Source organism: Xiphophorus maculatus, chromosome 10 (assembly GCF_002775205.1).
Source record: "Xiphophorus maculatus strain JP 163 A chromosome 10, X_maculatus-5.0-male, whole genome shotgun sequence".
Taxonomy (NCBI): domain Eukaryota; kingdom Metazoa; phylum Chordata; class Actinopteri; order Cyprinodontiformes; family Poeciliidae; genus Xiphophorus; species Xiphophorus maculatus.
In genome coordinates, this window is record NC_036452.1 from 2622456 (window position 1) to 2632118 (window position 9663).

Genomic DNA, 9663 nt, shown 5'->3' on the forward strand with positions numbered 1-9663 from the left:
TTAGAAGAGTTTGAAGCATTTTGAATTAAATATTTCCTCTGTGTTTATGTAGATATATAACAGAGTATGAGGGCCATACTAATATTTGCTTTCTTTTTTTGCCAGAATAAAATCATATTACAAGAATAAAATCAGCATTATGAGAATAAAGTCAAAATAACGCAAGAATGAAGTTGTAAGAATATGAGAATAAAGTCATTATTATGAGAAAAACGTAATAATATGATTTCATTATTTCCACTTTATTCCCCTTTGGCTTTTAAAAAAACTCCAGAATGTACTGTCCCTCACCTAGTAACCCCAGAGAAGCCCAGCCCGTTACCTAGCAACCCCAGCCGAATTCCGTCCGTTACCTAGCAACCCAAGCGGAGCTGCAGCATGTTTGGTCAGCTGGTTTTACCGCTGTATGTGTTGTACAGTGGTTGCTGGAAAAGACGACGTGTTTTGTTGTTGACCTACCATCCAGAAACCACTTGCTGCATTCTTATTGGTTGTGCAGGTGGCTCAACTAATGCTTTTCAAAGATGTTCGGTTGTATATCTGTGCCATCGGTTTGCAGATATTTTCACATGTGAGTTTAAACGTTGAGTTGGGGGGGCGTGGCCAGCAGCAGCTCATTTGGATTTAAAGTGAAAAGACGCCCTAAAACCCAAGATAGGCAGAACTGAACAGACTAAAATCTCTAAGAATTATGTTGAGTAAATAAAATGTAATTAACATGTTTTTGCTTAGCTTGTATCCTAACCCGATCAAGGAAGCAGAATAGATCACCTTTAACTACTCAAGATCCCACTTCTGTTTCATTTCACATCAGGTGTCAATTATATTTATGTCTGATTCAAGAAAAGAAATGAAATCTCAAAACAAGGATCCTTCTGTAAAACACAGGCTTCAGTTTTATCCTCAAGAAAATAGGACCATCATGAGTTATCATGAGTTATCATGAGTTATCATGACCAACGGCCCTAACTAGAGGGGTTGATGTATTCGGATTCATCATTCCACTTTAAGATGTCCGTCTCCACTGGGGCGATGAGGATCGCCCTGTTTTCGGGCTCTGAGAGGAAACATGCTGGACTCTGAGGTTTGGGATTCTCGCAGCTCCTCAGTTGGCATTCATTAAGGAGTGGGGAACTGCTGGGGGAGGAGCGGCGAGCCTCGAGGGCAGGAGGGGGTCAGCTCTCACAGCTGAGGGCGTCATTAGCTGGGGGGGGATCGCTGACAAATTTTTAAAGCCTCCTCAGGTTCGGTGTGTGTGTTGGTGTTTAATGTGAGAGGTTCCCTGGCCCTAACCCGAACCACAGCTAAACCCGATCCCAGCCTCCCTCCAAACATTTCAATCTCACCACAATACACCTGAACTCCACTTCCAATAAAACATCACAGCTTTGAAAAGAGTCAAAGCAAAGCGGATCCAGAGGGAATCCGGGTCCATCCAAGTGAAATATTCCCAACCTTTCCACCTAACAGAGACGCTGCGAGGAGAGAAGCTGAACGCCCAGCGGAGGAATGCGCAGACCTCTGCGGCCGAGCCCAAACGGTTGGCCCTGAATCTGACAGCAGCTTATTGGATCAACAGAACCCGATCCAGAAGAGAACAGGAGAAGAAACACTGAGCAAGGTGGAATATAAGGACAAACCAGTTCTCAAGACTCTGACAGGTTGATTTGAAACGGCACTATCAGTTTGACGCACGTTTGCACCTCAGCACAAAAGGAAAGAGGAAAGTGCTGATAGGAGCTTTTGTGCTTGGGTTTATTTTTCATAAAGGTGCTTTGGGTGAGAAAAGCTGAGGATAAAGGATGTGAGCCGGCAGTTTCTGGCACAGCTGACTCATTATTCACAGGTTAAACTGGGGTAACGCGAGAAAAATCTGGAACTGTTTTTACCTTACAGAACCTTTCATCACCAAACCTCTCCACATTTTGTCACTTCCAAACCACAGACTTTAATTTAATTTAGTGACTTTTAAAGTCATAGTGGCAAAAGAAACCCTACATATTTTACCAAATGAAAAACTGATCTAAAATTAAATCCCCGTCTCCGACTTCAGAAAATCACACAAAGGCTCACAGTGTCAGTATCTGCAAAACCCAACGAAACTCCAACACCAACACCGTATTTAGAGGAAGCTAATGCTAAAGCGCTATCCCAACACATTTAGAGGAAGCTAATGCTAAGGCGCTATCCCAACACGGTATTTAGAGGAAACTAATGCTAAGGCGCTATCCCAACACAGTATTTAGAGGAAGCTAATGCTAAAGCGCTATCCCAACACATTTAGAGGAAGCTAATGCTAAGGCGCTATCCCAACACAGTATTTAGAGGAAGCTAATGCTAAGGCGCTATCCCAACACAGTATTTAGCATTTTGTTTTCTTGCCACTTATCCTCAAAAATAATAAATAAAAGGCAAATATTAAAGATGCTAACAACATGTAGCAGTTCTGTATCAATAAGGTAAATATTTATTTATTACTTTGTAGTTTTTTCATCCCAAAATACTGCAGTTTTACATTAAAGAAAGAAAAGCTTGAATTTATGCAGATGTGCACGGAGATTAATCACACCTGGCGGTGGCAGCATTATGCTGTGGGGATACTTTAATGGAGCTAGATACAGGGCAATCCTGGAAATTAAACCTGCTAGCTGAGGTTTGTTTCACATATTCTTACTATGAAATTATTTTTTTCTTCTGATTTTTGCTTTTTAAGAACCAAGAACTATAAAAACGCTTTTACCTGCTGCTACTTGGTAATTGTAGCCAATTTAATTAAAGTATTCAGTAGAACACAATCCATAACCACAGAAAACTCTTGAGTCATTTTTAGGATCGCAATAAAAGCCCATAGAGATTCCCTAAATAAAAAGAAAGTTTGTTATAAATCACATCAGCTTAAAGTGTATTCAGAATTAAAAGCAACCACAGAGTTCCCACAAAGCTCCAGTGTTGATGACTTATTTTATGAGGAGAAATGTTTCTGCCGACCTCTGCGAGAGGGAAGCTGGAGTCGCACTTTGTCTGGGATTTTTAACTGACAGGAAGACGGATTTGGGAGGGAAGTTGACCAGAGACGGAAAATTTATTGCTCCCCGTGTCGGGCTGTGATCTGTTTTCAAATACAAGAAATATTTTCCCTCCATGTGCCGTCAAGATGAGTCTGAGAAAGGCATGACACCCACCGCCCGGCGATGGCAGCCAGAGCCACAGACTCCTTACAGAAAACGCTCCCAAGGCCGAGGTAGACCGATAATAACGACGGTAAACAGATAAAGAGAGACAAAAATGAAGTCTACTTGGATGAGAAAGGAAGTGGTTTGTTTACAGGGATGGAAAGATCAGGAAACAGAGAGGTGAGTCGTTCTTCTTAGCAGCTTTAGAAGGTCGTCTGTGGTCGGCGCAGCCGTGGTTTCCCTAAAAGCCCCTTTAACAGGAAAACGGTTGTTTTTTTCAGCTCATAAGAAACATCTACCCTGCTGCCGAAAGCACCGAGCTGCTTTGAACACGCAGGGGGAGAAAACCGCAAATCAGTTTATTAAGTGCCTGCAAGATTATGTACATCAGTTAAAGACACACAGTGGGCGGATAAACACTCACTACAGCTAGCTGCCAAGATAGCAACATGGATGGATGGATGGATGGATGGATGGATGGATGGATGGATATAAGAAAAACTAACAAGAAGTAGAGCAGAACAGTGAAGCAACAGTAAAATGTTTCTATGTGTATCATTTTGAAACATTTTTTACAAATAAAACTGAAAAGTGTGGCATGCTTTTGCATTCAGCTCCACTCCACTTCCTTATGTAGAACTGCCTTTTGCTGTGATTCTAAACTTGTCCACATGTTTGCTGTTCAGTTTATGCTCTACATGTTCAGATGAACAAAACACTTTTATGTCTAACACATAAAATCCAAATTAAATGCATCAAAGTTTGTGATTTTAATGAAAGAAAATGTGGAAAAGTTTAATTTTGTTGCAGAACAGAACACAAAGGAATCTCTGCCAAAATGGCCAAAATGTTTCCGTAAATATTAATTGACTTTGTACTAACATTTCTACAGAAATGTTTTCATGCTTTATGGCACATAAATGTGCAGAAATTAATGTTTTTATCTAGATGACAAGAGTTGGGTAGTAACTACATACCTTTACTCGATTAACTTACTTTTCAAGTAATGGTTTTTGGGGAAAAAGTACTTTAAGGAATATTAAGGAGTACTCCATTATACTTTTTACTTTTACTTCAGTAATTCTACTATAAAGTATCTCTTCTCTTACTTGAGTAAAATTTCTGGATTTTCTTCCCACTGGATGAGAAGCAAACATGTTTTAACCAAACATCCACCAGACAGACTCACAGCTGCAGTTTCTGTTAAAGTTTAAGAATTTTTTTAATAAAAAAAACTGATTTTGAAAAAAAATCTTTTGCCTGATTTTGTTATTTTTTGTTACTTATGTGACAAAATCATCATACTGTCATTTTGATCCTTGAAATACCAAACTTTCCACTTAACTCTATATTTAACTTTATATTCTGATGTTGTTGCTGCTTTTACTTGAGTGCCGTTTTTTCAGTACTTTATCCATCTCTGCTTAGCAGACGAACATTTCAGCAGAAATATTTTCATCCTTCATGGCCGACATTCTACTTCAACGGGTCTGAAATGCACGTTTTTATCCAGCCGGTCCACTTTTCCATCAGTGCGGATGTGAGCGGTTCTGGATCTGCCCTGGGTCGGGCATCGGCACACACATGTGGACCCCACACACGTGCAGATCTCTCTGCATCTGGACGAAATGTGTGGCTAACAAATACAGACCCGGCAGGGGGCAGGAAGTGGCAGAAGAGAGCGTGTAAATCTCCACCGCTGGGTTCGCTTCCCACACCGAGGCGTCGACCGGATCATCCGACAGCTTTACCCAACTCCCAGTTTGTCACTCAAAACCAAGCTGCTACTTAAGTGAGACGAGTTTTTTTTGTGCTGCTTCTATTTAAAACGCTACTCTGAATATGCATATATATATAAAAAAGGCCAGGAATGGAAACAATCCGGGGGAGGAATAACAAAACTTGTTTTCTCTCATTAGTACTCCCAGACTCATGTATTTGCTCTGTAATTAGAGTCTGATCTGGTAACACTTGACAGCTGGGGTGAAAATAGTGAAAACATTCTGATCCCAGGTCAGGCTCTTTTTTTTTTAAATGGTCTTGAGTCATTTATTTAAACTGAACCCAAAGAAGACAGAAAAACAGGACAAACAAGGGAGACTGAGCATTATGGAGCCCCAACAAGCTGCTGAAGCTAAAGAACAGAAACATTAGAAGAGTTGACCCCCCAGAAGAGAAAACTGTTTCCCCTGCATACACTGCAAAAACACAAGATCTTACCAAGTATTTTGTCTAGTTTCTAATATAAATATCTAAATACATTTGAATTAAAACAAAACTAACTTACAAGTAACGTTTCAGCAAGAAATAAGAGTTTGTTCTCGGTAAATATCTCCTTAATATTCATGAAAATGAACTAATTCCTGTAGCATGAAAGAATGTTTTGTTATTGGTGAAATAATCTGCAGTGGAACTAGAACTGGGTTGCTAGGCAACGGGCTTGGCTGGCGTTGCTAGGAAACGGCGCCAGTGGAACTAGAACTTTCTCATCAATATTAAGGAAATTATTTACTTAAATGAAGCTCCTGTATCTTGCATAAAAGTTAGTTTTGTCTCTTTTCAAGTTGCTGTAGAAACTGGACCAAAAATACTTGGTAGGATTTTGTGTTTCCCTGCATACTCTGCTGTTACACTGTAAAATCTCAAAATTTTACCAAGACTTTTTGGTCTAGTTTGTACCGCAAATATATCAGCATAATTAAAATAAAAAAACAATAACTGACAAGTACATTTTCAGCAAAAAATAGAAGTTTGTTTTAAGTAAATAATTCCTTAACATTGATGGAAAAAATCTAGTTTTTGGCTCCACCGGCTTTTAGTTGACAAGTAAGAAATAACTTTTCAGCGTGAAATATAATATTTGATATTGATGATTATTTAACATGTAGCAAGACATTGTTCCATGTTATAAGTGTAATAATTTGCCAGTGGAAGTAGCACTTTTTCATCAATATTAATTAATTATTGATTTGAAATAAGCTATATCTTGTTGAAAAGTGAGTTATAAGTTAATTTTGTCCTATTCCAAATGTAATAAGATATTTACAGTATAAACTCGACAAAAAACTTGGTAAGATTTTCTGTTTTTGCAGTGCAAACGCTTGTAGAGTTGAGGCCAGGAGTGATGCAATTAATTAATAATGATTTCTTGCAAAGAATAAAGATAAATGGTGGCCATGTGGCCTCCAAACTCCTGGTTTCACAGCGAGACTTGAAGCCGTTTCTTCATGCTTCCTTTCATTTGGGGTGAGAGTGAGAAGTAGGTCAAATGACTGACACTGATTCAGTGAGCAAAGGGGGAATACTTTCGCTCTATTGAGGCACTTAAGATAAGCAATCAGGGAGGGATTCTCACTTTCCCTTCCCGGATTGAGAGCAGCAGCAGGATAATTGTCTCCTGACAGGCCAGCAGCTCAGGGACCCACATCGCTTTGATATTTCATTTTCAGATTTTGTAGACGGAGAATTTTATATGTTTAATGCAGGAAGGACGTTGTCCACATTAGAAACACGTTTAGGGGTTTCCTTCAAGTTTAGGAGTGTTGCCATGACGACACTTGAAATTAAGTTTCATAAAGGAACAACTTGTAATTTTGTGTTTTTAAGCACCTACATATCAAAAACACTGGAACTCTACACATTTTCTAGATGAATATTTGATTCCAGTTTCATATCAGGGCGACCGCACTGCAAAAACACCAAACATTACCAAGTATTTTTGGTCTAGTTTCTGGTGCAAATATATTTGTACATTTGAAATAACATAAAACTAACTTGCGTAACTTTTCTTCTAGTTCCACTGCCGCCTTTACCTAGCAACCCCAGCCAAGCTCTGCCCGTTGCCTAGCAACCCAGTTCTAGTTCCATTGGCAGATTTTTTCACTTATTTCAAGACTTTTTTCCCATGTTACAAGTGAAATAATCTGGAATTAGTTCTTTTTTTGGTCAATATTTATAAATTTGTAGCTTAAACAGGCTCTTATATCTTGTTAAAAAGTTACTTATAAATTATTTTTTGTGTTTTTGCAGTGTAGAATATCTAAAAAGTGGAACTATGAAGGACGAACAAAAAAACCATTTAATGTAACATCTGTAAACAAATTCCCACTTGACGGATGGAGGTGATGGAACATTTTGGATCTTTCTTTTTAAATGAACAGAGAAATTTTGATAAGTGACTAGTTACTATTTTTGATTCTATTTTTACAAAGAACAGGTCGTTTTGTTAAAAATCAGCTTCGATGGCGCCAGAACCTGGTGTGGACCGAATGATGCCTTCAATTTCTCACAGAAGTCAGGAAATAAATCAACTGAGTCGAACCACTTCTAACTGTGAAGATGCAATTTGACATAAATAAGCTGCATATGTGAGAATGACAAACAAACCATTAAAAGAGAAAGTTAATACTTTAAACCTGAAACTCTCATGTGTTTTCAGAACGGCAGCCATTTTGGATTCTGAACCCAGGGCTGCTGAACAGCTTCAGGTTTTCTTATTCTGACTGCGAGTGCAACGAGAGCGAACAACAGCAATCAAACTTCAGAGAAATAAATACTTATGTTGGTGCAGGACACCAGAACCGGCGACTCCGCCCATCAGAAACGGTTTAATAAGAACCAAATCAACATGTTCCTTCCTGTAAAACTAAAGAAAACACAAATCCTTATAATTTGATGCTACGCAGCAGATTTCATGATAAAACTGAAGCATTTTCTTATCCTCACATTCAGATTAGCTTAATTTTGGTAAATTTACAACACCACAAAAAACAGAAACAAAATAAAACTCTATATTACAAACCAATAATTTACCAAAAGGATTATTCTTGCCTCTTTATTCGTCGACTAAACAGTCAACAAAATGAAAGTTTTACCTGCTCCAGACGTAGTTCAAAAAGCAAAATTAAGTATTTCAAGTATTTCAAGTGTTTATTTCTATTACAACCAATGATCTATGACATCGGCACTGAAAAAACACAGAATCTTACCAAGTATGTTTAGTCCAATTTCTACTGCAAATAACATGTAAGTGACTTTTCATAGGGGCTCGTTTTAAGTGACTAAATCCTTTATATTGATGAAAAAAAGTTGATTAGTTCACTTTAAAACATTGGAAAAATGTCTTGTTATATGTAAAATAATCTGCAATTATAACTAGAACTTTTAAAATTAGTATTAAGAAATTATTCACTTAAAATAAGCTGCTGTGTGTTGGTGAAAAGTTTGTTTTTGAGTGTACTAATATTTGTACACTCAAATAAGTAAAAAACAGAAAAACATCTGTAACTTACGGTAAATAGAATTTAATCGTAAACTAGAGACTTTTTTTTAACAGTGTAGAAACTAGACCAGAAATACTTGGTAAGATTTTTGCAGTGTAGTTTTTAAACGGAAATGTTGACTGACAGCTGTATCCAGTCTTATTCGTGGAAGGTTTAGTGGAAGGAAAAACTATGCGAGCAACAGCACAGTTCAGAAGACGGTGAAGCAAACCCATTTTAATGAATGTGGCAGAAATATTTACTATATGAGCGAAAATGTTTTTGTTTGTCGTTTATGGAATCATTTAAACTTGTTTTATTTGAAGATAAACGTCCCAGACGTAAAAACTCAGCTCCCTCACTGACTTCAAGCAAAAGGATCGCAGACCGAGACCTGAACAAAACACATTTTTATTGATTTTATACATTATTTTCACTTTCTGCTTTACTAAATGCTGAGTTTTCATTAGCTGTGCGTCATTAGCATTAAATTTAAAAGAAACAAACGCCTGACATATATTATTGTGGATCTAATAAATATATAAAAGTTATGGGTTTGTGTTTTTGAGCTGAATTTACTCTAATAAATGAACTTTTTGATGGTTTTGCAGTGCAGTGAGATGCACCTGTGTGCAGCCGGACCGGTGATTCAGACGCTCTGTGTCTAATAACCTAAAGGTCAAAGAGACTCACTTTCCTCCTCCTTAACGAAACAAGTGGTGCGTAAAATGAAAAATCTGAAACAATAAGACGCAAATTAACTCACCTCAGCGCCAAACCGGCCGCACACTTTCCCTTTTTGATTAACAAAGAAGAAGAAAACAAACGAAGCGTCCTCACAAATCACGTTTGAGGTTATTTCTCCCGGTAGAAACGGACCCGTCCAAAAGTCTGTCCGCTTTCAGATGGAGCTAAATGAGCGGAGTCCTGGATCCAGGATCCATCCGCGTCCGCAGCGCTGGCCGACTGAGAGCTGCCGGTACGTCCATATGTAAGAAAGGAGCCGGGTTTGGCTACTCCCCGTTAGAATCAAACCCAGATTGTCAGAGAGAGAGAGAGAGAGAGAGAGACAGAGAGGGAGGGAGGAGGGGGCTTTAAATATTCCCAAACCTGGAATGTTTCTTCAGGTTTCCTTTTACAAATATAGAATTTAAAAATAAATATTTATTTATTTGGAACAACACTGAAGTATTTAAGTTGGGAACAAGAGACAGAGATGCGGATTAATC

At 38.3% G+C, this 9663-nt stretch overlaps 1 protein-coding gene across 2 annotated transcripts in view; it reads right to left on the minus strand.

Annotated features, from left to right (window-relative positions):
- The window catches only part of LOC102222051 (netrin-3-like), a 60949-nt gene extending 51552 nt beyond the window's left edge, over positions 1-9397 (minus strand). For both annotated transcript variants that reach the window (XM_023340383.1, XM_023340382.1), the window contains exon 1: positions 9201-9397. The gene's annotated coding sequence lies outside the window, so the exon portion shown is untranslated. The remainder of the gene's footprint in view (positions 1-9200) is intronic.
- Positions 9398-9663: the final 266 nt, after the last annotated feature.